Genomic DNA, 26,409 nt, shown 5'->3' with positions numbered 1-26,409 from the left:
CTTGTCGTGACGCTGGGGCTACGTCGACCCGGCCTTCACTTGGTAGCGTGCAGAGACTCGGGGTTGAAGAAGGACTGAATCTTCGAAGTTGGTAAAATATATACAAGCAGGTTTAATGGCACTTTGAGAAACTTATTTACAAGATTATTTACACGAAAAAGAAGGGTACATCAGCAAAATGGCAAGCGTTAAGAGTTCATAGCGAGAAGCGACTGGATGAGCCGTTTACCCAGGGCCCAGAGCGACATTTCGTGCTCTGCAGCGTCCTTAAAAACCCCCTATGTCCAGCCCCTCTCTGAAGATGCTGACCAACCAAATCCAGGGCACGCCCCTCAGGTATCGGCATCCAATCGAACACATCACTGCACTGATGGTCTGAAGCACTGACTGGTCCGGCATTCATTCGTTGGGCGTGATCACTTGTTGGCGGGAAAAGCTTGGGAACGGCGAGGAGAGGAGGTACATTTCTATTCTTCAGCAAAGAAACCACAGGCTGGTTCCGACAAGGGGTTTTACTTCTCAGAAACCCGAGTGCACGTGGCGCCGCATAGGGCTCCCAACATGGTCCCTTTTCGACAATTGCAAATCTTTCCTGCATTCCCGGGAAATCACTTAATGGCCGTATGAGTCATGCTCCTTTCTTGTCCTGCACGTCAGCGGACATGTCACTCTGTCGTCTCCTTTGGATAGGAGGCATTCATCACTGGAGGATAGCACTTCTCGACTGGAAGGGTGAACAAAAGAAAGAAAGCACTTCCTGCTATTTCCCTCAGGGGGACGTTTCTTTGTGTTTTTCCAGACGTTCTCTTGACAGGGTCAATTTGGCATTTGCAGGTTGTCCACAAAGCAAAATATGCTTACAAAACAGGATTCCTGGAAACAGGCTCACTTAGAGCCATTGGACCATCACCACATATTCACAAAACTTATCCATGCCCACAGGCGAACAATAGAGCGCGCAATTGCGGATGCTTGGTCGTAACAGCCTCCTCCCCCGCCAGAAGAGTCTCGGAGGGCAGCAGTCCCAGCTGCTGCATGAAGAGACGACTTAATGGCCTGCACGTGAACGCTTGAAGCTCGCTGTTGCTTGTCGCGTTGTCTTGATTGTTGTAGGCCAAATTGCTCGAGCTGTCTGAAACTCAACCACATGTCGAAGCAAGCACTCGGCTCCCGTCTGAAGAGACCAGGTCAAAAGAAAACTGCCATTGTTGTTCGAGAAAAGCCCACTCTCAAGACGTTCAGGACCCACGTATTCCTAGAAAACCAAACGTGCTGCTTTACATAGTCACACATATACAAGCGCACGAAAAAAAAAAAACCTGATTATCAATTTGGATACATGGTGAGGAACATCTCGGACCGCTTAGAAAGAGCGGCTAAGCGCGTCCGCATTCCCATTTAACTTCCCCTTTTTGTATCTTATTTCAAAATTGTACTGCTGTAAAATCAAGCTCCACCTAAGAAGGCGAGTGTTCTTCGATGTCGCAGTTTGCAGCCAAGCCAGGGGACAATGGTCCGTCTCTACGGTGAATTTGGCCCCTCCAAGATAGCACTGTAATTTTTGAATGGCCCATACAATGCAAGCGCATTCTTTCTCTGACGCGCAATAAGCCCTCTCTCTAGAACTCAGTTTTCTGCTTAAGTAGAGCACGGGGTGCTCATTACCGTCGTCATCTCTCTGGCAGAGAACAGCACCTAGCCCTCGATCACTGGCATCACACTGGACCGTGAATTCTCGGTCATAGTCTGGAGCTCGCAATACCGGACGGCTAATCAGCACAGCCTTCAGGTTTACGAAGGAGGCTTCCTTTTGTTCGTCCCAGACTACATTTGTCGGTTCTGTCTTGCGGAGAGCGTCGGTCAGAGGGCTAGCCAAAGCTGAATAGTTAGGGATGTAGTGATTGTAGTACCCAGTCAGACCCAGGAATGCTCGAATTTCCGTCTTCGTGCTCGGCCGCGGGTAGTCTGCTACCGCAGAAATCTTAATCTCGCTGGGTTTCCTGAAACCTTGACCTACATTGTGACCCAAGTAGTCCACGGTCGCCCTTGCCAGGCAACATTTCTCGGCCTTTACGGTTAGTCCAGCTTGACGCAAAAGGCTCAGTACAGCTCTTAGATGTACCATATGGTCCGCCCATGAGTCGGAAAAAACCGCAATGTCATCTAAATAAGGCACCGCGAATGTTTCACACCCATTTAACACCCTATCCATGAGTCGGGAAAAACAAAATGGAGCATTTTTGAGCCCGAAACTCATCATTGTTGGCTGGTAGCTGCCCGTCGGAGTGACGAAAGCCGCGTATCTGCTGGCGCGTTCAGTGAGCGGTACTTGCCAGTATCCTCGAGTAAGGTCCAGCGTAGTCACATATGCCGCTCTACTGACCTGTTCTACTCTCTCCTCAATATTCGGAATAGGATACACTTGATCCCTGGTGAGAGAATTTAGCTTTCGGTAGTCTACCACAGGCCTAGGGTCTTTACCTGGAGCTTCTACTAAGATCATAGGCGAAGCATAATCGCTTTCCGAGGGTTTTATTACTCCTAATTCCAGCATGCGAGTTACTTCCCTATCCAGAATTTCTCTTTGCCTTGGAGAAAATCGGTAGCACCTTGATCGCACTGGCACGTCTGAAGTCAGCTCAATATCGTGCTCAGTCAAATCAGTTCTGCCTGGCCTGTCCACGAAGCAGGCCTCAAACTCTGTTATTATCTCGCCCAGATCGGACAGCTGGGATTTCTTTAGTTCTCCTCTCTGCTCCGTCTTTTTGAGAAGCTCCTGAGCGTTGCTTCCTTTTCCGCTGAGGCAAATCAAGTTATCCCCCATCTCCTCGGGAAGGTTTAACGTTAGATTTACCACGGCTTCCTTCTGCACATAAGGCTTCATAAGATTGCAATGATAAATGCGCACTGCTTTACGCCTATCGGGGATTTTCACTGCGTAGTTAGTGTCAGAAAGCTCTGCAACGACTTTAGCAGGTCCTTCCCACTGTACTTCGAGCTTATTCTTGGGATCATTGGCTTGCTCCATAGCTAAGTCCTCTCGGGTTCCACTTAAAAGTCTCGTGAGATTACTAGACACTGGCGGCAAGAGGTTACTCTCCAGAACGTCCTCATTCCGCGTCTCATCAAGCTCACTTTCAAGTTGACTTATCTGAGATGCCTCGCTCTCAAAGTTTTCTGACCCGCTATCTTCCGCATCGACCACTGTCTTAACTGCCGTTTCCTCCGCTGTGGAATTTTCTGGTATGAGCAGTGTAGCTAGTTCTCGCGCCTTTGAACGTGTTAAGGCTTGCACAACTCTGTCTCCGAAAAGGATGCCCCTCTTTCGCAGCAGCATGTCCGATTTGTTGGAGAACAAATACGGATAGCACTTAGGAAGCTTTCCTGAAACGGCAGCCTCGGTTGTTAATTCGCCGAAAGGGCCCTCGATGACCACGTTCGCGATCGGCAAGCACACACTCTGTTCCTCAACTACCTGTCGGATCCATGCACACTGTCCTGTATAGTCGGAAGGCGATACATACGCCGGATGGACAACATCCATCGTTGCGGCCGAATCGCGCAGTACCTTGCAAGGCTTCCCGTTGACTACTAGGTCATGCAGGTAGGGTTCTAAAAGCTGCATATTTTCATCGCAGTCCCTGACATACGAGAAAGCAATCTTTTCTTTCCGGCAGTTGACGGCAATGTGACCCTGCTCATTACACCTAAAGCATGTGAGCGGCTTCCTAGCCCCAAGCTTGTTCTTTGTGTTCTGCGCGTTGGTCACTTCCCCACTTTTCTCACTGCCGTCCTTTCTAGGGCGTTTGCCTGAAGAAGCCTTCCTTTCTTCATTTGCAAATCTAGCAAAGTGCCTTTTCTGACGGTTATTTACACTGAACTTGGGATTGCGGAGCCTATCCACTGCTGGGTTGCTGAATTGTCGGCGCGAAGCATACTCCTCAATAAGTTCGGCAGCTTCAGTTGCCGACTTAATTTCGCCTCGGTCCTGTAACCAATTTCTTTCTTTTTCTGGGAGGCAGCTATAAAACTGCTCCAAAAGAATTCGCTCGACTACAGCGTCCCTATCACTGTAGGAATCAGTGCTCTTTAGCCACTCGCCCAAATTAACTCTTAAATTGTACAGGAATTCAGGGTAACTCTCGTCCCTGGACTTAGTAGCGTTCCGAAAACGTCGTCTGAACGCCTCGGCGCTAAGCCTATACTTTCTCAGAAGGCAAGCTTTGACCTTCTCGTAGTTGTCCGCGTCCTCCTTGCTTAGCCGCGCGACAACCTCCGCTGCCTCGCAGGGCAGAACCGTCAATAATCTCTGAGACCAAGTGTCTCGCTGGAAGGACAGTTTTTCGCAAGTTCGCTCAAAGTTAGCCAGATACAGACCGATATCCCCTGATATCACATATGGCTGCATGTACTTTGACATCTTGAAATCTGCCTCCTTGTTGAGACGAGGTACCGCTAGCTGGGGACAATCGCCCGACCTCTTGCTCAACTCTAGTTCTAATTTCCGGAGCTCAATTTCTTGGTCCAGCTTTTTTGCTTCTCTTTCACGCTTCTTTTCCTCTTTTTCCCACTCACGTTCGCGCTCACGCCTCTTTTCTTCTTTTTCCCGCTCTTTCTGCTGTCTGAGCTGTTCCTTTTTTTGCCCGATGAGGTTCCATGCTTCACTGAGCTCCTCATCATCGGTTCCCAGATCAGTGATTGCCTTTATAATCAAGGGTTTTCGTGCCAAACCACTTGTATCAATTCCCAATTCCTCACACAATAGCAACAGGTCCGGTTTCTGCAGCTTTTGTAGGTCCATGATCGCTCCGAGTGTCGGCTACTTCCAAAACAACAGTGCAAACTACCAAACCTAAAGGCGTTTCAACACTTTTTACCAGTTCTAAAATCTAACCCTGTTCTAGAACCTGGTCCACATCAGAAGAAAAGCCAAGCACTCACCCACACATGCGATCGATGTTCCGAGCTGCCCTCTTGGCCGATTGTTGCTCCTGCTTGTTGCTTGAGATGCCACCTCCGATCACAAGGTGTTGTGGCTTGTAGCTTCAGATCCACCTCCAATCACCAGATGTTGTGGCTTGTAGATTCAGATCCCAACGCTGGTCACCAGTCGTTGTGCTTGTAGATTCAGATCCCACCGCTGATCACCAGTTGTCGTGACGCTGGGGCTACGTCGACCCGGCCTTCACTTGGTAGCGTGCAGAGACTCGGGGTTGAAGAAGGACTGAATCTTCGAAGTTGGTAAAATATATACAAGCAGGTTTAATGGCACTTTGAGAAACTTATTTACAAGATTATTTACACGAAAAAGAAGGGTACATCAGCAAAATGGCAAGCGTTAAGAGTTCATAGCGAGAAGCGACTGGATGAGCCGTTTACCCAGGGCCCAGAGCGACATTTCGTGCTCTGCAGCGTCCTTAAAAACCCCCTATGTCCAGCCCCTCTCTGAAGATGCTGACCAACCAAATCCAGGGCACGCCCCTCAGGTATCGGCATCCAATCGAACACATCACTGCACTGATGGTCTGAAGCACTGACTGGTCCGGCATTCATTCGTTGGGCGTGATCACTTGTTGGCGGGAAAAGCTTGGGAACGGCGAGGAGAGGAGGTACATTTCTATTCTTCAGCAAAGAAACCACAGGCTGGTTCCGACAAGGGGTTTTACTTCTCAGAAACCCGAGTGCACGTGGCGCCGCATAGGGCTCCCAACATGGTCCCTTTTCGACAATTGCAAATCTTTCCTGCATTCCCGGGAAATCACTTAATGGCCGTATGAGTCATGCTCCTTTCTTGTCCTGCACGTCAGCGGACATGTCACTCTGTCGTCTCCTTTGGATAGGAGGCATTCATCACTGGAGGATAGCACTTCTCGACTGGAAGGGTGAACAAAAGAAAGAAAGCACTTCCTGCTATTTCCCTCAGGGGGACGTTTCTTTGTGTTTTTCCAGACGTTCTCTTGACAGGGTCAATTTGGCATTTGCAGGTTGTCCACAAAGCAAAATATGCTTACAAAACAGGATTCCTGGAAACAGGCTCACTTAGAGCCATTGGACCATCACCACATATTCACAAAACTTATCCATGCCCACAGGCGAACAATAGAGCGCGCAATTGCGGATGCTTGGTCGTAACAGCCTCTAGAGAGCAAGCAGCTTTGTGCGGCGCGACCCTTCGTCGGAGGCACGGGACCCGCTTGAGTGAGGCATGCTGACGAAAGGGTGTCGTGGTCGTGGTTGTCCCCGTGCCACGGTCTAGAGAGACGGCCGAAGAATTTGAGTGCGGATTGTGTTCGGGTGGGTCGGTGCACTGCTTCATTGTTTTCTCAAGGTCGGCCAAGTGTTCCGCGGAATGCATCTGCGGTCAGAGTTCTTTTCACGCGTTAATTGATATGTCGCAACGTTCGGTGCCTCCATGAAGGTTCCAGTGACGGAGGATGGCGAGCTAGGAGGAGGCCTTGCGCTCGGTCCACGGTTCATAACTTCGTTTCGACAAGCATTTACGTGGTGTGGACCTCAGGGATATTCAGAAACGTCTAAGAGGCGGATATTAGTCAGCAGTCATTATCCTTGAAGTTATTTTATTTTTACTTTAAGTTTTGTTATGTTGGCCTTTACTGTACAAAGCTGTGTCAGCACCGCCTATACCGCTCTGGAACAACTGTCTCTCACCGTATGCCTACCCTTTCACGTACCAATACCAATGCTGTTGTGTCATGTACCAACTAGCCCGTACCTGTACACATATCTTGCGATGTACCAAATCTTCCTGCCCGATGCATCTTCCTGCCCGCCCGCCAGGTGCAGTGTTTACTCGAGTGGGGCGAAAAGTGGTTTTCTAGAATGTACCCTGTATGATTGCAAAACCTGCGTGAGCATGTTCATGCGGAGGGTGTGGTGTGATTTACGGCTGCCGCTGTATTCGCTCAGAAGCTCGGCAGGGTGCGAGTGAGTATTTTTACGGCGTCGGCTTTGGAGTAACACCTACAAAAGCAAATTGGCCAATATGCAGTGTCGTCATGCATAATATCACTGCACTGCGTCATGGCAACGCGCTACGCTGAGTGGTCCGAGCACATTGATGTGCTCGGACCACTCAGCAACACATATGCAACCCGAAAAAAAAAAAAGAAAAGAGAGCTCAGAATGCGCATCACATTATATCCACCACAGCAAACAGCTTTCACAGGTAGTGGTGAGCCCACTGAGTTCTTGTTTTATTTTTTATATTTTTATTCGATGCGCAGTGTACGGAAACTCAGTATTGTTCAACCTCAACGGCGATGGGGCAGTGCATTACATTTCATTTTAGTAAAGACGTTACGAAACTGCGAGTGAGATCCCTGCCCCCCCCCCCCCCCTCCCCACCACACACACACATTTTTTTAACGTAATGCTTAATAATGCTTAATAACGCTTAATGATTAATAACGTATTGTGATGCTGAAGTCATTAGAAGTCATTTTAGGCCAACCGAATCGTTCAGCCGGGATTACTTAGTTTGTGTATCCACAAATGTTAGTATACCAGATCCGCCACAAAATCTCAACGCAAGTTTAGACGCATGCTTCGACTTCCCAGTTCTGGTACGAATATTGCTCCCGGTACATCTACACTAAAAATTTATAGTGCGAAAAAAAAAAAAAAAGAGATAACCACACACAGACAGGGTCACGACACACAACACAAGAGCTCAACTCACCCTGAGAGAAGCTTTAACGGCATCCCCATTAAGTTGGGATGAGAGGGGAGACGTCAAGGTTCTTATTCGAGCTTCACTTAGCTGTTTTCACCCCGAAAGCAAATGTATCTTGCCATTAAAAACAGTGGGCAGGGACGGATCAAACTGAACAAGGATGCTGACTAGCCTCAACTTCCTTTGATGTCAATCAATCATTCAATCAGTCAATGTTTGTAGATAATGTGAGATGATACGTGTACATATACAATATATTCAGAAGGCAAGTGTCACCTCTCATGACTAGTGCGAGAAAACCTAACTAAAACAAGGAGCAGCATTGCTAAAGTGACGGCACTTTAACGGCATCCCCACTAAGTTGGGATGGGAGGAGAGATGTCAAGGTTATTATTCGAGCTTCATTTAGTTCAGTTTCCACCGCGAAAGCAAATGTGTCTTGCCACTAAACGGAATGGGCAGTGAGGTGTCGAGCTGAACAGGAATTCTGACTGGCCTCAACTTCCTTTGATATTATTCAATCAATCAATCAATCAATCAATCAATCAATCAATCAATCAATCAATCAATCAATCAATCAATCAATCAATCAATCAATCAATCAATCAAACAATCAATCAATCAATCAATTAATCAATCAATCAATCAATCAATCAATCAATCAATCAATCAATCAATCATTCAATCAATCAATCAATCAATAAATCAACCAATCAATCAATGTTTGTAGATAATGTGAGTTCATATGTGTTCATGCACAATATATTCAGAAGGCGAGTGATCGCCTTTCATGACTAGTGAAGAAAACCTAACTAAAACAAGCGGCAGCATTGTTGCAGTGACCACTAGGTTTTTATTGTTCTTAAAAATTGAGAAAAAAGTGCATAAATTATATCACGTGGTTGATTGCAAACATCTTAATCTAAAAACGGAGTGGGAATCATTGTGCGCGTTGCCGTGACCAATGGAACCGGGTGCAATTCGCCCCACAGCATGTGTAAATTCAAAGTAATGATTTGGCATTTAGTTCTCACTGTGCATTTGTAGTCAACTAATCCGGCGTACTCTACACAGCCTTTTTTTCTGCTGCCTGACTAGCATAGGTAAGTTGCGTGCATTTAAAGCGGCGTTCAGCCACTTTCCTCTCGTACCGGGGGAGGCAGTGATAAGCTTCGCAGCGCAGTCGCTTCGTGACTCAACGGGAAAAAGCGAACTCTCCCATATAGGAGGATGTAGTCGATCAAGGAAGTCGCGCGTGAAAATCACCTGACCATGCTCGACAAATCTGTCTGCTTAGCCGCTCCGCTTCGGGGCCCCGAAAGCGAAGTCAAAAATGTAATTTACGACAGTGCGAAAACAAATGCCGCCCAAAGTGCAGCAGAACATTGTTTCGACTGTTGCTTTCGTCCGTGTTGTTCCTTACGTGGAACGTGCGAATTTCTCAAAACATGTGCAGCCTTACGATCTCTACATCCTTTGTTAGGAAGGGGGTCGTTTGTCTGACAGTGCGACAGTGCTTTCCGCGTTCACAAAAATTGAATAGTCCCCAAATGGATGGAAGCGCTGTATTCTCATTAATTGCATAACGAGCGTTCTCGAACAATATCGCACACCTAAGCCGGTCGTTAAAATTTTGAAAAGCTTTAAACGATCGAAGGGTAAAACTTGTATACCCGGCAAGAAGTCACAAATCAGCGCAAATTTATTATTCAGTCTGTTTCATTGCATTAGGCGAGTGAATGAAGCATATATCTGCAAAGGCGTGTGCCATGTGCACAACCAAGCCATCATACTTCAAGATCGTAAGCTTGTTTTTTTTTTTTTTTTTATTATGTTTTGTAGACGTAAGTTTAACATCTAATCAATTGAATTTTCATAGGGTATTTATTTATTTGTATGTGTGCATGCGTGCGGTTAATGCACATTTGCAAGTTGGTGCCAATGTCATTGCGTTTCTCTTGCAGCAGTTTACCAATCAACGCTGTCCAAGTTGCTCTTACCGTCAAAGATGTCGATATGTTTAAGGATTTTGACTGAATGACACTGTGAACACAGAAGTTTCATGTCTGTATTCGTTATTATTATTATTATTATTATTATTATTATTATTATTATTATTATTATTATTATTATTATTATTATTATTATTATTATTATTATTATTATTATTATTATTATTATTATTATTATTCGCAGCAGTTAGAATAAAAATGTCTGGGACGTTTCTTCGTGGGATTTCGGGGTGGGAGTCATAACGGTTTAGCTCGTCTCCATTGCGCTGTCCGTATATATTACATAGATGCTTTTAAAACGCAGTCCTGGGTGAAATCGCTGTTGCGCTTTCCTGCCATGATGTCGCATTACATAGAATGCCGTATTGCAGATGAGAGAGCTGCAGCTGAGTGAAATTTAATGTTCAAAAGTTGGACCGCGCGTTCGTAGTGCGTTTTTCTTTTGGTAATGATAATATCTATGTCTTGAGCGCGTACGTTGCAGTGAAAACTTGTGAAGGGTGTCAAGGAAGGTACAAAGCGTGAACAGGTGGGATTGATGAGAAGTCATTAACGAAATTTAGAAAGTAAAAAAAAAGTGCGTATGTATGGTCAGTGTATTGTTATCAGTTGGCACTTAGATAATCGTTAAGATCCCCAAAAGGTGTTTTATACTTTAAGAACATCACGAACGTTACTTTCTGCAAATTTGCAGTGTCTCTCATATTTGAGGAGTGCGTTGTGCCATCATAAAATGGAGGCATCTACGAGCGACTCACGCCGCAAAGGCCATCTCTCGGAGGCGCCCGCAGGTATGTGGCCGGCGCCACCTTTTCACAATGGCCGCTTCCAGCCGGCGCGTGCAACGGTGGCGCCGCTTCGAGCATCAGACGGCCATTCAGCGAACTACTTAGAGCAACAGGTGTTCGCTCGCAGTTCGACGCCCGCCGCCGCTGCAAGAGACGATAAACCGCGCCAGCAGGTTTGGCTCGCACGGCCAGCTTCACGCTGCACGACTGGTCTTCGCTCCTGACTGCGCTACGATCTACGCCCCCTCCTTTCTTCCTGCGTCGCTCAGCCGTCGCGTCTTCGCTGTGTGGCTGCCATCATCTCGGCTCTCCTGGAGTGCTGGAAGGAAAACCGTACTAAGCTTGCCGGGCATCCTCATTGTTGGCTGTGCTAAGAACCGGCTGTGTCAGTGTTATCGCTATTCGTGCCACCCGTACTCACTGTAAGCGCTTCTGTGCCCCGGTGGTGCAAGTTCAGCTTCCTGACGTTTCTGTAGTGACCGGTAAGTGGCTTCACTCTTGCTTAGTTGTGACGTTTCTCCTAAGCTAGACCTCGGCACAGATGAGGAGCGAGTAACTCGTTATAAGGGCGAAAATTGCTGTTGTGTCAAAACTCGGTTGACATTGTTCGGTGTATTAAGGCCGCATTGCGATTTGCGAGGGCTGCTGTCTCAGATGTTTCCGGGCTTCGCCTGCAATTGTGCGTTAGACCGATGTTCGGATTGCGGGAATGATATCATTTTAAAAACGAAATTATCGCCGAACACGATGGATAGAAGGATAAAGCTGACCGAATGTGGCATGCAAATTAACGCGATCAATTCACGACTGATACACATGTAGCTGTGTGAAGTCCACTTTGACACCACATGCTCATATGGAGATTACCCGCGACGAAAGTGATTTGACGTCCTTCTGTTTTCAATGCATGCGCGGCGTACTGCTGCAAACGTCCAGAAGCATTAGGTGCTATAAAGCGCTGTGCTGTCTTTTTTCCTGTAGTTTAGCGGGAACTGACGAGTAGTTTCAGTAAGTGTACCAATGATAGATGACTCAGCGGTATAATGCCAAAGGGTGCCGCGGAACACTGTTGCGAAGCTAGCACTGTTACTCGCAGAAACTTCCGTCTGGGACAACGTGATCCGGGAACACAGATTGTATAACCGGATATATACACCTGGGAGTATAAGCAAAACATGTCGGGCAGTGCGGCTGGTGACACTGATGGCGACTATTTGAGTAAGCTGGTGCCGAGTAATGGAGCGAGGGGACGAGGTGAAAGCTGCAGACGCAGATTTGAACCCTCTTTAAAACGCGACTCATCCAGCTCCAGTATAATGTTTGTCTTGCTTCGTGCGCGTTTCGATTTACGTACGCGCTCGTAAAATTGCCCGGGAAACGGCAGGCATGTACACGCGCGGAAATTGTCCTTATATTTTCTTGAAGTATTCTCGCGTGAAACGCTCGTGTGGGTGTCACTGGAGGTTCCGCATGCTCTGCCGAAATTCAACTGAAATGTGTCTTCAAACCAAAGAGTAGGAATTGGAGACTGTCGAATAGCTCTGATGTAAACACTCTAGCTGAAGTCTGAAGAGAACTTGAATACAGGCTATAGGGTTTGCCGTTTTGTTTTTTTCGGAATCATTATATAACGCATATCACAGGAAAGTACAGAACAAAGGACGCAGGGCTAGCTCTTGATCCTATGTTTGTCATATGCGCTATGATGATTCCGGAAAAAGAAATGTAAAGTCGTTTTGTTTTCTGACTTTTCGAAGCCGATGATTTTAAATGCATACGCCCTTGCACTGGTACACGCAGTCTACCCTGGCACTTGGAAGGTTCACATTCGCTTCCTGGTATTCGCATGTGCGCGCCGTGTTTGGCTTGCCCGCAGTGATAGGCGCGCAGCTGCGTTCCGCGGGAAGCGGTGACACGCGCTGTGTCACACGTCACCTCCGAGCTGGGCCGGCGAGTTGTCACGGCTTCCAGGGTCACGTGGCAGATGTCATATCTCGGTCACAGGATGTGAACTCCTGTACCTTTCTGTGTTGTCATGTCTTTTTACCTCCGCTTTCCGGTGCAGAAAAAAATAAAAATAAAAGTAGGCCTATTGAAATTGAGTTTTCGACCGAAACTCGTTTGGTCGGAAATAATCATGATGGAAAGTCATGTATCGAGCATTCTTTGCTTGCTAAATCATAGTAAACGTTCTGTCTTGCTATGTCATTATAGAACTTCGTTTAAGAAGTTCATACAAAGGTCTCTAAATGTTCTTGGTGAAGAAAAAAAGGTCCTGTTAACAAACTGTGCTCCGTCAGATGAAAATTTTTGTCGGCTTGGAAGCCATGCTAACTTGCTTTTTGTGAAGAATGCTTTCGTAACAGCAATGATTTAGTTGTGAACAACTGGTCGGCGCTCGCCGACTTTCCAACGGAAGTACCACCGCGCACGAGGACCACTCTCGTGCGACCCAAAATATCTTTCCTGTGAGGGGTTCAAAGCGCACGCATATCTTGGTGCTTGCAATGCAGTGACCCCGCGGCGTTTGTGACTGACGGAACGTTGATGCAATATGCATTTCCCTCAGCTCGCGACCGGGAGCTGTCACAAGCTGCCTGGCCTGTTCAAATCCCGTTCCTCGTGATGTAATTTTGAGACGTGACGTCTCTAGTGTGAGGATGCTTGACATGGTGTGCGAGTTTCCACGTTGTGTACACAGGAATTGAGATTCAGAGCCACGAGTTGTTCGGTTTGTTGGTCCATGATTACCTCCTTGGCAGGTGTCATGGATATTGCTGATGTCATATCCACCAGCTGGCTTTCTTGAATAAATAAGGAAGCCCCAGTGCATTATTTATGCTCCTCATGACTTGCTAATATGTCATCCCATAAATCGATTGCTTTCTTTGAGGTGTCTTTGTATTGGTCGAATCAGTATATCCTGAGATTTCGTGCGGCTTCTCCTGTAAAACTTACGAAGGAGTGCTTCGCTAGACAATTGGTTGAAGATAACGGATCCCCACATATATTGGTATCGTGACTCTCCCTGAAGAACGGCGTACGAGTGAGCGCCCGTTCAAGGACGACAACGTCACTTAGCTACAATGACTATTCTCAATTACAATGACGCATCTCTTACTCTTAGTTTCTCGCCCGGACGTAATATATATATTATTTATTTTTATTTTTTTGCCACGAATATACGACGCTTTCTCGTCGCTATGTGCCATAACGCCCTTGCAGCAAATCTTGCCTGCGTATGGTATACTGTATTATTAGAGGCATTTTGAGAGATTTCAAAGCACTGTTCATCCAAAATGTAGTGAGAGCGACTGCTTCTCCTTGATTACTTTATCACAGTGTGAAGTCAATTAGGATTATTTGTCGTGGGATCATTTACTGATTTGACTGAATTGATTTTTACACTGCGAATCAGTAACGCGTTGGCTGCATGAGGATGGCTCCTGATTGGTTTTACTTGTCTTGTTATAAGTGCATCAAAATGTGCTCTCGCATTTTTCCTATATCGAAATGCGGCTGAGTTGAAACTGCGACCTTGCATGGCCTGAGCAACAGCGACTGCTATTAGCAATAAGGAAAGACGTTTATTCCCGCTATGTTTCGCACTCGTAATGAATACTGAGCCGATTGATTGCCATTTAAGCTAACATTAAATTTGGAATGTTTTTGCTATTTTTATTTTCTGTTAGTTTTTTTTTTTTTCGATTGAGTTGGGCTTTTGATAGGTAAACTTGGCAGACGTCTCCTCTTTCTTTTTTTATTTTTTTTTGCAAAATTGGTTTGGTTTGGTTTGTGTGGTTTAACGTCCCAAAGCAAGTCAGGCTATCAGACGCCGTAGTGGAGGACTCCGAAAATTTCGACCACCTGGGTTCTTCAACGTGCACTGACATCGCACAGCACACGGGCGCCTTGCTTTTCGCCTCTATCGAAAAGCGGCCGCCGAGGCCGGAATTCGATCCCGCGTCCTTGGGAACAGTAGTCGAGCGCCGTAACAACTGCGCAACCTCGGCGGGGTCAAAATTGGTGTTCCCTTTGTCTTACTAGTACGGTGCTAAGCTCATCAAATCTTGTACTTCAGCGCATTCCAGTTTTCAATTCACAACGAAAACGAAATATGCTGTTTACTTTTATATTCGTACCCTTTTCGAAACTTAGCAAGTAACTTTCTGCCACTTAATTAGTGACCTCACGCTAAGCGTCCATTGCTAAATTATATCATCCAAAGTACGTGCTACTGCGAAAAAATTTTCAGTTACTAGATTGTCGACTACCTAAAGCTTAGCAAATGGAACAAGCGAGGCGACCAATTTTGCGGCTCTATAAGCAGTTAGAGATCTCACCCAGCGCACTCACTGCGTCGATATAAGGCTGCCTCAAAGATCCATATCTGCATGTTTCCGGAAAACTCTCACTCAAAGAGGAACAGAGCTAAAAATAGCATGCCTTTCACGTGAAATCGGTTCAAAGGCCTTCCGCGGCATCTCATAAAGCACTTGATTGGGGCCAGCGTTGTTTTCGTAATTTGTGTTGTGTCCTCGCCTGCACTGTGCGTACAGTGCAGTCTAACTAACAAAAAGTCAGGCTGTGCACAATTGTGCGGTGCATCTGAAAGTTTGCTTTTGTTCGGCTCTATGGCACGTGACAAATGGATCCACTGTCAACATGCGCAATGTGGTGACGCCGAGGCCACAAAGAGCAGGAGCAGCATATGAATTTGTCATCATAACCTCGTCTCTGTGTCAGTTTGAAACATTTTTTTTTTAACGGTGAATCTAGCACGTTTTTGTACCGCTAGTGTCGAAACAGACGAAGCCCAGCTGGTTCTTTCGAGCGCTCTTTGGAAATAACTCATATTACTACTAGTCGTCTAGACTTTAGATGAAACTTAACCACGACGATGCGAGTTCGATACCAAGTCATGCGTATCGAAAGAAGTGATGGCGAAAGGAAAGACGTGTGGTAACGGCCGTTCTGACAGTTGTCATTCGAAGCGTGCCATTATGCACTCATTCAAGGTTTGTAGGTGGCGAAAGTTCTTAAAGTACAGCTTTTGTCAAAAGCTCTGTTCACTCTGTGGACACTTTTAGTTTCTTTGAGTAATGTAATGTCCTGCTAGACACGGCTTGACAGCTGTCTCTACAGGCCGCGCACCTGAGGCAAATGCCGTCCAGGACGCGTGCACAATACGTGGCTTCTCCGAGCGGACGAGTTTAGTTGACACATGATACATGAATAGACGTCGATGTCTGTTAATTAAAGTGCGTCTACACATCATTTGTGAAACGTTTGGAGTTTAAACAACTTGCTTCTGAGCCATATACCGCGTGGTTGGCAATGTATCCGCGGTGTTTTAAATCTCCTGTTGGCGAGATGATTTTTGGTCCTTCCCCCTCCATCGGGAAGTCACGCTACACGGTTTAAAAACGAACTCCCTGGGCTCTAAACGTTTTCGCAAACTGTGTATTTGGTCGTAACCGCAATACTCTTCGCTAACACAAAGTCCAGAGCTGACCCTAACTTTTGACAAAGTGTGCACTTGGTCGTAACTGTAATACTCTTTTCTAACACAGAGTCCAGAGCGGACGCTATTAAGCGCGATTTTCAGCAAAGAAAGTGCATTATTTGTTGCCGCTCGGAAGTGCGGGGGATATCGCGGAAAGTACCGAGCTAAGGAAATTGGCGCCGGCACTGTTTACATTCGAAAGGAATTCCTCTTCTTTTTATTTTTGTTTAGATCCCGGCCGACTAGCTTGGAACTCATGGACCAATAAAACGGTGAAAAAAAAAAAAAAAAAAAGACAAAGAGCGGAAAAGGAACCAAGCCATGGCCCTGTCGAAACTTCTGAGCAGACCTAAGCTCTGCAACTTTGCAGCGCGACTTCTCGAAACCAGTTCATGCGTATCCAACGCACACACAAACACCCAGAATACGTTTTACCTGTATCTCTTTCTCATCCTATGTTCCCGGTTCAACAATCCGGTGCCCAGCATGTGCACTTTGGCGACTGCAGTCTTTACGCCCTCTGCCCATTGCTTTATTTATCTACGCCGGTTTTTATTTTTTATTTATTTCATCCGTTTCGCGACCTCTTCCGTCCTGTCCTTTCCTAACCTCTGCTGTATGCAGCGAGTGGCTAGCGGCGCGAGCTTGGATCGAAAATTCGTGTTTCGCGAGTTTTCTTCGGTCTTCGTTTTCTTCCCCCTCGAGTCCGGCGACGCTGTTGCTTCTGCCCTGTGCGCCGTTTCGTTCCATTCTGTTCCATTTCCCCTTTTTCTGGATCGCCGCGTCCGGTCAAGCGGCGGGAACGACCCCCGCCGCGCGTAACATTCACCGCGCGCGCCGGGAAAGAAACGCTGGAAGAATAAACAAAGCGAAAAGGAAGAAAAGAGAAGATTAAGTGGAACGGAGGGACAACAATGAGAAAAATGCGGAATGAGTGGGGAAAAAAAAAAAATGGCACTCCGGCGGCGCGAACGATTCTGCTCAAATTTCCCGAAGCATTCGGCGCTTCTTCCGCGTGCGCGAAGGAGTTAACAAAAGGAAGATGTGGGTCGGCAATATAGAGAGATAGGAAAACAGTAGAATGAAGTGCCGCGTGAGACTATTGTCACTTACGAACTCAAAAATCATGCACAGTTGTTGAAGCTATAGGGGTGGCTTCAGATGCCGTGTGCAGACCCTGAAATCACGAAACCGTGTTTTGACTGTTCAGACAGTTAGATTTGGTTGGAACGTTACTGGATCTAATCGTGAGGGCCAATCACAAGCGTTCTTAACGCTCGAAATTAAGCCTCCAAATTCGGTATCTGGTTAGCCCGAGAGCTGCAGCTACATAGCTGAATAGTGCCGTTGTACAAGCCCTGTGATGTATGGATGCGAGAGTTGGACTGTGAAAAAGGCTGACCGCCGAAGAATTGACGCGTTTGAATTGTGGTGCTGGCGAAGACTCTTGAGAGCTACTTGGACTGCCAGAAGATCAAATCAGTCGATATTATAGACTATAAACTCTGGCTGCTCATTGGAGGGTCAAATTCTAAAGTTAAAGCTCAGCTACTTTGGTCATCTGATGAGAAGAGAGGAGTCTCTGGAGAAAGATTTGATGTTGGGAAAGGTTGAGGGTCGCCGGAGAAGGGGTAGGCAGCGAACGCGATGGTTAGATGGCATCCTCGAGGCACTGCAGATGAAGTTATGTGATGTTAGGAAGATAGTGAAAGACCGGAAAGCGTGGCGTGACATGGTCCATAGGGTCACGAAGAGTCGGACACGACTTTACGACTGAACTGAACTGAACTGAACTGAACTGAACTGAACTGAACTGGCAAGCCCTGCATTGTTTTAGCGAAGCTAGAGCGCACCCGACGTCGAGCATCTTCGGTCTCCGGGTTTCTACACAGTTCGCATTGGAATGCATTAGGGTACCTCTGTGTATTCACGCACATTATACGGGGGTTGCTGCGTCTGCGGCGATTGTCGTTGGCGTCGCTCGGAATGGCCGACCAGCACTTCCGCCGACTCGCGATTTCGCAGGTAGCTACGCGTACAATGGATACTGTCGAGAGAGAGAGTATGAGATGTGGAGGAGGGGGAGCGCAAGCAAGACGTCACGCTTGGATTAGGTGGACGCGAGATCGTTCCGTGACGAGTCGGAACAGAAAAAGCGCGGACAAGAGCTGTGAGCACCCAGGTGCCTTCTTTTCTCTCTCTCTCTCTCTCTCTCTCTCTCTCTCTCTGCAGCATCGCGAGCAGCTCGCGCCGCGCAGTTGAGGTGGTGCTCGTCGCCTTTAGCTGCACTTTCTCGCGCTGTGTTTGCGCTGGACTGCTTTGACGTTAATGGGACCGGCGATTAGACGAGCCGCGCGGGAGTTCAGCTTGTCAACTCGTTCCCCGGAGCGGTGATCGAATTGTGATAGATTTGAGAGGCGTTCGGGCTTGTACCATGCAGCATCCGTTGATATGTGTTGGTGGCCGGACTGAGCTCTTCAAAGCTCGGGTCTGTTGCAAAAACGTTTGTACAAACTTTTTTTTTTCTAGCAAGGTCGCTTTTTCTCGCTAGTGCCTAGAGTGCCTCCATTGGGAAGCTGTTTGCATTCACTTTGGTAACGAAACGAAGACGACTGGCAGTGTTGCGCCTGCTTCTCATTCGCCGCTACGCAAATACCTGGAGTGCCCTACTAGCGACTGATGCTTACCAACCCGGACCCGGAACCACGCGTGATACAGCGTTGCACGCGTTGCTCTCAAAAACATGTCACTAAACCTGCAGTTAAGTTTGCCCTCTGTGATATGGCTAAAGATAGGCAGCTCCCTTCGGGCACATACACGTCCCTGAAGTGATGCTTGAGGCACGTACTGCGTGCAGTAAAACAATTCCCGTGCGACGCTGCGTGCCAGCATGCCACGTCTCGCGCTCACCCGTTCTATATGGAGCGCAACAATACTCCAGTGTAATCGAGCAGTGCTCCTTCAGGGCTGTTTGTTTGAGAAGCATTGTATGAGGCCCGAAATACATTGTGCGTATCGATGGTAGCATCGTTGTACCTGCGTTCATCAGTCGCTGCAATGGCCCGCCAGAGTCGATCCGAGCGTACCAGGCTTACGCTGTTACAGCGTTGCACTATAGGGCAAGTGCCGGTGGGTAAAACTTCGAATGAATTCTCTACAGCTGGGGAATGGAAGGTTGTAAGAAGGACACTGAATTAGCAGGATCACGGAACACTTCCTAAAATCTCTGTTGATTAGGCTCGCATTCTTTCTAAGATATGCCCATCCATGTATTGATAAAGTTTGCTTCGAACAACAGGTATGAGTTGCACCAAGAGACGGACTGCAGGACGGAATTCGGTCTCTGCGTCATGTCTTATGGTTGCTGCACGGGCAAGATTGGTGGTCCATTGAAGAGCTATTTATCGGGATCTTCTTGGTGGACCTGAAGACCGTTCGTGTTTTTATCTTTGAGCGATTTAAGATGCACTGACGTGAGCTATTCGTATGCAGTTACGCTAGTGCTTCTACCGCTGTTTCGATGTTTGGTTTGGTTTGTGGGGTTTAACGTCCCAAAACGACTCAGGCTATGAGAGACGCCGTAGTGGAAGAGTCCGGAAATTTCGACCACCTGGGGTTCTTTAACGTGCACTGACATCGCACAGCACACGGGCGCCTTGCTTTTCGCCTCCATCGAAAAGCGGCTGCCGAGGCCGGGATTCGACCCCGCGTCCTTGGGAACAGTAGTCGAGCGCCGTAACCTGTGACGCGTAACCTGTGCATTTTGTAACTGACTTGTCCTGTTCTGTCGTGGTTCTGAAGGAAACTGCACCGAGAACCGAATCAATGATTAGCCTTGCGGACAGCGCATTACGGGTTCGTGGAAGCACTTTCTTCCGCGTGTGATGTGAGCGGCAAAATGACGCTCTATTGACATCGTGCTGTGCAAGCACTGATTTGGATCAAATAAACGTTCTGCATACGGCAACTAACATGTCGTAAACAATATGGCCACTATGTTTATGGCGATGGTCGTAAACATTTCGCAATCGTAAAAGGTACTTCGTACTTTCTGTAGCCAGAACAATTCACGTGGTTGTCCCGCGGTGTCTTGTTGCTGTGCTGCTGGCTTTGTCGAAATCTTATTTTCTTCTTATTATTTTTTTCGCGCGCCTGTCGTTCTCAACCGCCCTGGGAACACACACATCACGCATTACGGTCAGCTGCGGTGCATAGATATCGTGGGTTCTCCCGCAGGCTGTTTAGAAAGACGTATGGAGGGCGTAAAAACGTAGTTGGTTGCCCGGTGCTGCTCTAAAGACTGAGGCCCGCATATATATATTATTTGTCATACTTGCGCATTATAGATGCACGACGAATATAATACAAAGCATACTTATGCGTATAATTATTTTAATCCCGCTGCGCAGAGAGAATATGAAGCTTTCTTTAATATATATACAAACGTAATAATGCAATTGGAAAGCATATAGAGCACCACCTGCTAATTTTTGCTACGTAAGGCAACACAGAAGTTTCATAGACGAAACACGCTCCGTATTATAATGGTCGCGACCACACCCACGATGAAAAAAAAAAAAAAAATCGCTCAGTTTGTTGACAATAAAGGCGAGTTTTATTGCATGTCTGTTGAAGAGTGCACTTGAACAGCTGCTGGAAGCAAAGATGTGTGCGCAGAAAATGCCAGCTTTTCGGTCGCGAAGCTTATGCACCCAGAAGAAAGAACTGCTTCCGTTATAGCTCTGTTTGTGAGGCACCATTCAATTCTACGGGTCTGTTATCGTAACCCCGGGGAGCCTGTTTTACTACGACTTCCCACCCAGCTATATTATTACGCAGCTGTATGCCCACCTCGCATTCACGTCAAGCTCGCTTTCACATTGCAGCTTTTGCCTCTGAGAGATGCCGTTATATTTGAGGGGAAGGAGACTGCAGCCATGGAATTAGGAGACGCCTGCTTCTGGGAAAGAGAGCCATGGCTAGCCTTGACCGCCTAGTAAAGAGCACAGACATTACACTGCCAACCAAGATTCGTATAACTCGCGCTATGGTCTTTCCAGTTGTGATGTATGGATGCGAGAGTTGGACTGTGAAAAAGGCTGACCGCCGAAGAATTGACGTGTTTGAATTGTGGTGCTGGCGGAGACCCTTGAGAGTTCCTTGGACTGCCAGAAGATCAAATCAGTCGATATTGTCGACCATAAGCCCTGACTGCTCTTTGGAGGGTCAAATTCTAAAGTTAAAGCTCAGATACTTTGGTCCTCTGATGAGAAGAGAGGAGTCGCTGGAGAAAAATTTGATGTTGGGAAAGGTTGAGGGTCATTGGAGAAGGGGTAGGCAGCGAACGCAATGGTTAGATGGCATCCTCGAGGCGCTGAAGATGAAGTTATGTGATGTTAGGAAGATAGTCAGAGACCGGAAAGCGTGGCGTAACATGGTCTATAGGGTCACGAAGAGTCGGACACGACTGAACGACTGAACTGAACTGATAGCTGAACGCGGAAACGTTCCGGTTCTGCAAATCCTTTTTTTTTTTTTGCTTAAATAGGGGTCAAGTTTGAAAACACAAGTTTGCTAGGCTAGACGTCGTCATGATTGCACCAAGTCTTAAGATGCATCTGTCCGGCGCGACTTGCGGCCGAAAATATGTAGTGATAATGATCACTAAGCGTTCCTCTCAATCATTGAAAGTGGCTTGCTCTTAATGAGCCAGTTTTCCTTGTTCTTAAGTTTCTCGCTGCCGTCTACGCCGAAGGCACCCGGGCCGTTGCCGAACGTTGTTGGAATGTCGATTCGCATACGATTACGGCGCACTTAGCTCCAGTGATCTACAAGTGTGAAGCGAGGTACGGAAATCTCCGATCTTTAGGGCGCAAGCAACGTGCGAACATTGCGCCACACATTACACTGAACAGGGTTTCGCTTGCAGGCACACATTTCTGTAAGCCGACTGTCGCCACGTTCGTTATTTACACCGGTGCGTGCCTAACCTGACACTTCCGTAATTGCCTGTAGCAGAGTTGATTGAGACACACGCGCGAAATGCAATTTGGTTCTTTTCTCCCCGCGCGCTGTTCTCAATACGGACACTCTGGCTCGCAAACATTGGATATCATTGCCGAAAGCGTCATGCCTGCGAAGTACGTACCGTGCAAACGTGTTTCATCCGTGACTGGACATCTTGAAATATCATTTTGTTTTTGCAATTTCCTTGCCTTGTAAGAACTAATTGGTGGTAGAAGTATTGCGTTCGATAGGTATACTGTATAAATACCGATACCTTTATTCTTACCTAAAAAAGAGCCTCCGACACCATTACACAAGCACAAGTCTGTTATCAACTCAATTATCAGCTCCTGGGAGATGCAGAAGGCAGGATCACTCTAATTTTTTTGAAGTTAGACTTCCGGAATAAACGTTTAAATTAAAACGGGCCTAGACTAATCACCAGACGAAGCGCTGCAGTTGGCCTCATTTTCTAGCTACATGTGCATGTTGTTACGAAATTAAAATTATATTTTATCTCAAATTTCTACAACGTTGGGCGTATTTGCAAATTTTTACAACATTTATCCCGCTCTTTCGCGGCCTAGGGGCCGAGGCGCTGCAGGAGTATGCATTTTGTAGGGCGCAGCATTTCACAGTACTATTTCGAAACCGTGAAACTTTGCTCTGCTTGGCGCTGCATATTGGAAGCGCGTGATATATTTCCCTTCCCGTTCCCAACGCGTGACGTGCGTAATCTCATACGGAAATAAGCCTTATACCAACGCAGGCCAGCTGCGCGCAGCCTTTGCGCACGGTGGCTTATCTCTAGCACTGCTTGAGCCAAGCTCCGCAACGACGACCAGAAGCCGCGGCAATGTTGGGGAGGTTGCCGGGCGAGCCGCCGTCCGGTTCGGACTGTGATTAATCGACCGATGCCGGATGGCGCGGCCCCGGGAGTTGGTTAGCGCGTGCTGGGCCGGCGAGCCACCCTGGGCCACTGCCCGGGAAATCTATCAGTGTTCGGTCGTGATCTGCGTGGTAGACGGCGTGGAGGTCGTTTGGGACGAGAGCGCAGTGAACAACCCAAGAGGTCGCCTAAGGAGAAACCGTAGTCGTAGGTGGGAGGTGGCCTCGCCTTGTTCGTAATGTCTTTCACCGAAGTAAGGGGGACACTATGGGCACTACATTTGTGGAGGTGGATGACTGCCGCAGGGCTTAGTGTGTAGTGTCACAGGACTGCATTGTACTATTGCAGGGGGCTCCAATTGGGTGGGAGCGTGGAACACGTGAACTCGTACAGGGCGCGTGTCACTGCTGTTGGCGTACACCTAGTAATATGCAGTGGCGAGAGAATGAATCAGTGTGAGTGTAACTTGTCGCGGATAGCACAAATCAGGAATGATTGTAGATCGCTGGTACAGGAATATGTCTTGCAGTGGACAAACTAATGGCGGTGGCGATTAATACAAAGAGGAGGGACTAGAAGCAGCGGATGAGCAGCCTGATAGGAGTACTGCTCCTAGAAAGTTATACTGCTTTACAGAGCAGTTTCGCTAATATATTCGGGCAAATATTCAACCCAGATTCGACAAAGACTGAGCTTGTTAATAGGGAGCTTTAGAATAGCAGGACCCTACCGGTTAGGGGAATACCCTTACAAAAATGCGTGTAGGGTTTCTATAGAAATTCGAAAGCGTTGTGTCAATACACGCTGTTGAAAGTCTGTCGATAATCAACAACATCTTGGATGATGCAGTGTTGACCTCTTGTTGAGCGCTTATGAAATAGTGGCCCATGTGTTTCTTAAGAGCGCTTTTGGAATTCGCGCAACTGAAATTCTGTTGATTTCAGGCTCAAATGCTTCAGAAACTCTGCAAGTGACGCTTTTTGATTTTCTGCTACCTTTCCACTCCTGAACAACAGAAAATAGTACACGACCATCGGTTTGCCAGGAGCAGACACGGGGTGATTTTCATTAATGCAAAAGTAGTACAGTACATCTCCTAGCTGAGATAAGTCACCACATTCTATGTTCTGCCCGACCAATCAACAATCCTGTCTGATCAGTGCTGGTTAATGATAAGCATAGTGAGGCATAAAAGAACAAAACAGATCTTGATCTTTTAAGCCCCATTATACTTACTCATTCATTAACCTACACTAAACTGACTAAATTGTTGATTGGTCGAGCAGAACATAGAATGTGTTGACTGACCGCAGCAAGGATATGTGCTGTGCTACTTTTGCATTAATGTAAACCACCTCGTGCCTGCTCCTGGCTAACCGTTGATCACGCAGCATTTTCTGTTAATCCGCAGCGGAAAGGGAACACAGAATAAAAAATGCGCGTTAATGAGAAAGAAAAAATATGCATCTTTGGTGAACCCATAACATGAGCTGGGTTGTTTATTTGCTTTATTTCAATTCATGTGCAAGGTATGACGCCAGGCTGTTCTTTGCGTAAAACGCTGATACGTCCGGGAACTCCTCGCATGAGATACTGAAATAAACAATATAAATCATAATTAAGTTGCGGTATATACTAACCTAAAAATAGAGCAAAGGCATTTGTGCGCTGCTCCACGTCATATCTCAAGAAATTTCTTGTCTAAAATGAGTTGTCACTGTCTTTCACCGCTTAGACGGCATCGACCGCCGCCTCCACAGCTCGGCAGCACTACCACATCGTTCATTTCTCCCTGATAAACAATATATGCTGCCGTCAAAGATCCCATTGTGAATATAAATAGCAAAGCGCAGGTCACAAGCATTACTACCCAGAAAACTTGAAGCAAAATTACCAACTATAGGCACTAAAATGAGTGGAAACAAAAACAAACACTGCAAAAATGGCGGAGCTGCACAGATTCAATAATCCACAATGTGTGACAGAGGCATATTATGATCTCGACAATGTGTCCGTCTCAGCGCGAGTAGCGTATCGAAAGAGTACAGCACTGTGCCGAACAATCCTTCAAAAACGGTCACCGGTTAAAAAAAAGGAAAGAAAATATCGCCATTCCAGCTGGCGTTCCATCGGCCCCAGCTCCGCGTAGAGACAAGCCTCGTTCTCTCTCTCTCTCTCCCCCTCCTTTTTTTTCCGACGAGGCTGGTTTGTCTGCTACAAATATTTACATGCGGGCTTCACCTTGTAGCACACACTGTACAAGACTGGCACAAACACGAATAGGAAAAAGTAAAACACTCACCAAAGTGCAGACGCTCCCTTCACCCGCGCCGGCTTTTCGCCTAGAATCCAAAACGCCTGCGACTGTTGAACTTCTTAAACACGTCCTCCTTGCGCAGAAGCTGCCGCCCAAGAGCGGAGTCCTCCGAAGACTTAAATTCGTACGTTCGCGCTCCAATTTGAACAAAACGATCTTCGTGATAATCACCAGCGAAAAACCTACATACGGTGCTTCGTTCACAGTGCAAGATGCGACCACGGTGGCGGGAAAACGCCAACTGAACTGGCACATCGCCGCACTCAGCGTACCCGCGTCTGCGTGCGAAGAAAACGGGGCGCAGAAGAACAGCTTCGGTGAAAAGCCGCCACCCCCGCTGCGCGACTGCTGAAGCCAAGGTCATCTCCGTGAAAACAAACCACGGTGAAGGCAGAGAGCGGAGACCAAGCGGGAGCAACCCCTCCTCCCTCCCCCTTTTTTCCCCCCAGCCGACAGGAAGCGACCCTCGACCTCTCCGGACATGCTGGCGCCGTTCGCGGGCACGGGGGAAGAGGGATGCGGACAGGGGCAAGGCGGCGGCCGAATGCTTCTTTGAAAAGAAGAGTCGCCGTTAGAAGACGCATGCAATCTTGTTTTTTTCTTCTTTTTTTTTCATACGCGATGTTTTTGCTATGCGTGTTAACTCTATAGTATGCGTGGGATCAATCCGTGATTATTAGAACCCCTCAATGTTTAAAGTGACTTCATTTTAGCATGGTGTCCACTAAGAAAGGAAGGAAAAGAAAAAAATAACAGTAAAATTCTCCAAAGACATACAGCGGTGGAGGATTCCAATACAGACTGCACCTCATTTTGCGGCAAAAAGCTACGGGCAAAAATACCTATGCTTGGGCAGAATGTCAGACCCTGAAGCATATATATAGTGAACTTTGGAACTGGTTTAAAAAAGCTCTGTCCTGCCCTACATGGTAGGTTCAATCTAGGATCCTGTTTGTTAGTATGATGACTCACTGAACTTGTTTTATGATAAATATAAAATATGTCCTACCACTAAAGTTACCTTCTGCGACATACAGAAGCTGATCCATTAAGGATTCTGATTGACATTCAACGATGTATTTGCATTATTAGTGGAGGCTTTGCCATCATGAAGTTTTTAGGGCATATTTTCACTGTGTTGCGAAGCTTGAGCTAAGTGTGCACCGTTAATATGTACTTTTATATAACATGAACGAGC

At 47.0% G+C, this 26,409-nt stretch overlaps 1 protein-coding gene across 2 annotated transcripts in view; it reads left to right on the top strand.

The window, feature by feature from the left end:
• The window catches only part of LOC146182216 (uncharacterized), a 278,675-nt gene that overhangs the window by 153,188 nt on the left and 99,078 nt on the right, over window positions 1–26,409 (top strand). Inside the window, exon 1 of one of the 2 annotated variants that reach the window (XM_084577260.1) lies at window positions 10,588–10,975. The exons of the other annotated variant lie outside the window; for it this stretch is intronic. The gene's annotated coding sequence lies outside the window, so the exon portion shown is untranslated. Of the gene's footprint in view, window positions 1–10,587; window positions 10,976–26,409 lie in introns of those variants that run through there. 2 annotated transcript variants of the gene reach the window in all.

This window comes from Amblyomma maculatum, chromosome 8 (genome assembly GCF_055883805.1).
Source record: "Amblyomma maculatum isolate TAMU_Amacu chromosome 8, ASM5588380v1, whole genome shotgun sequence".
NCBI lineage: Eukaryota > Metazoa > Arthropoda > Arachnida > Ixodida > Ixodidae > Amblyomma > Amblyomma maculatum.
The sequence above is the reverse complement of the archived record's forward strand: the minus strand, read 5'-3'. Positions and strand labels throughout refer to the sequence as shown.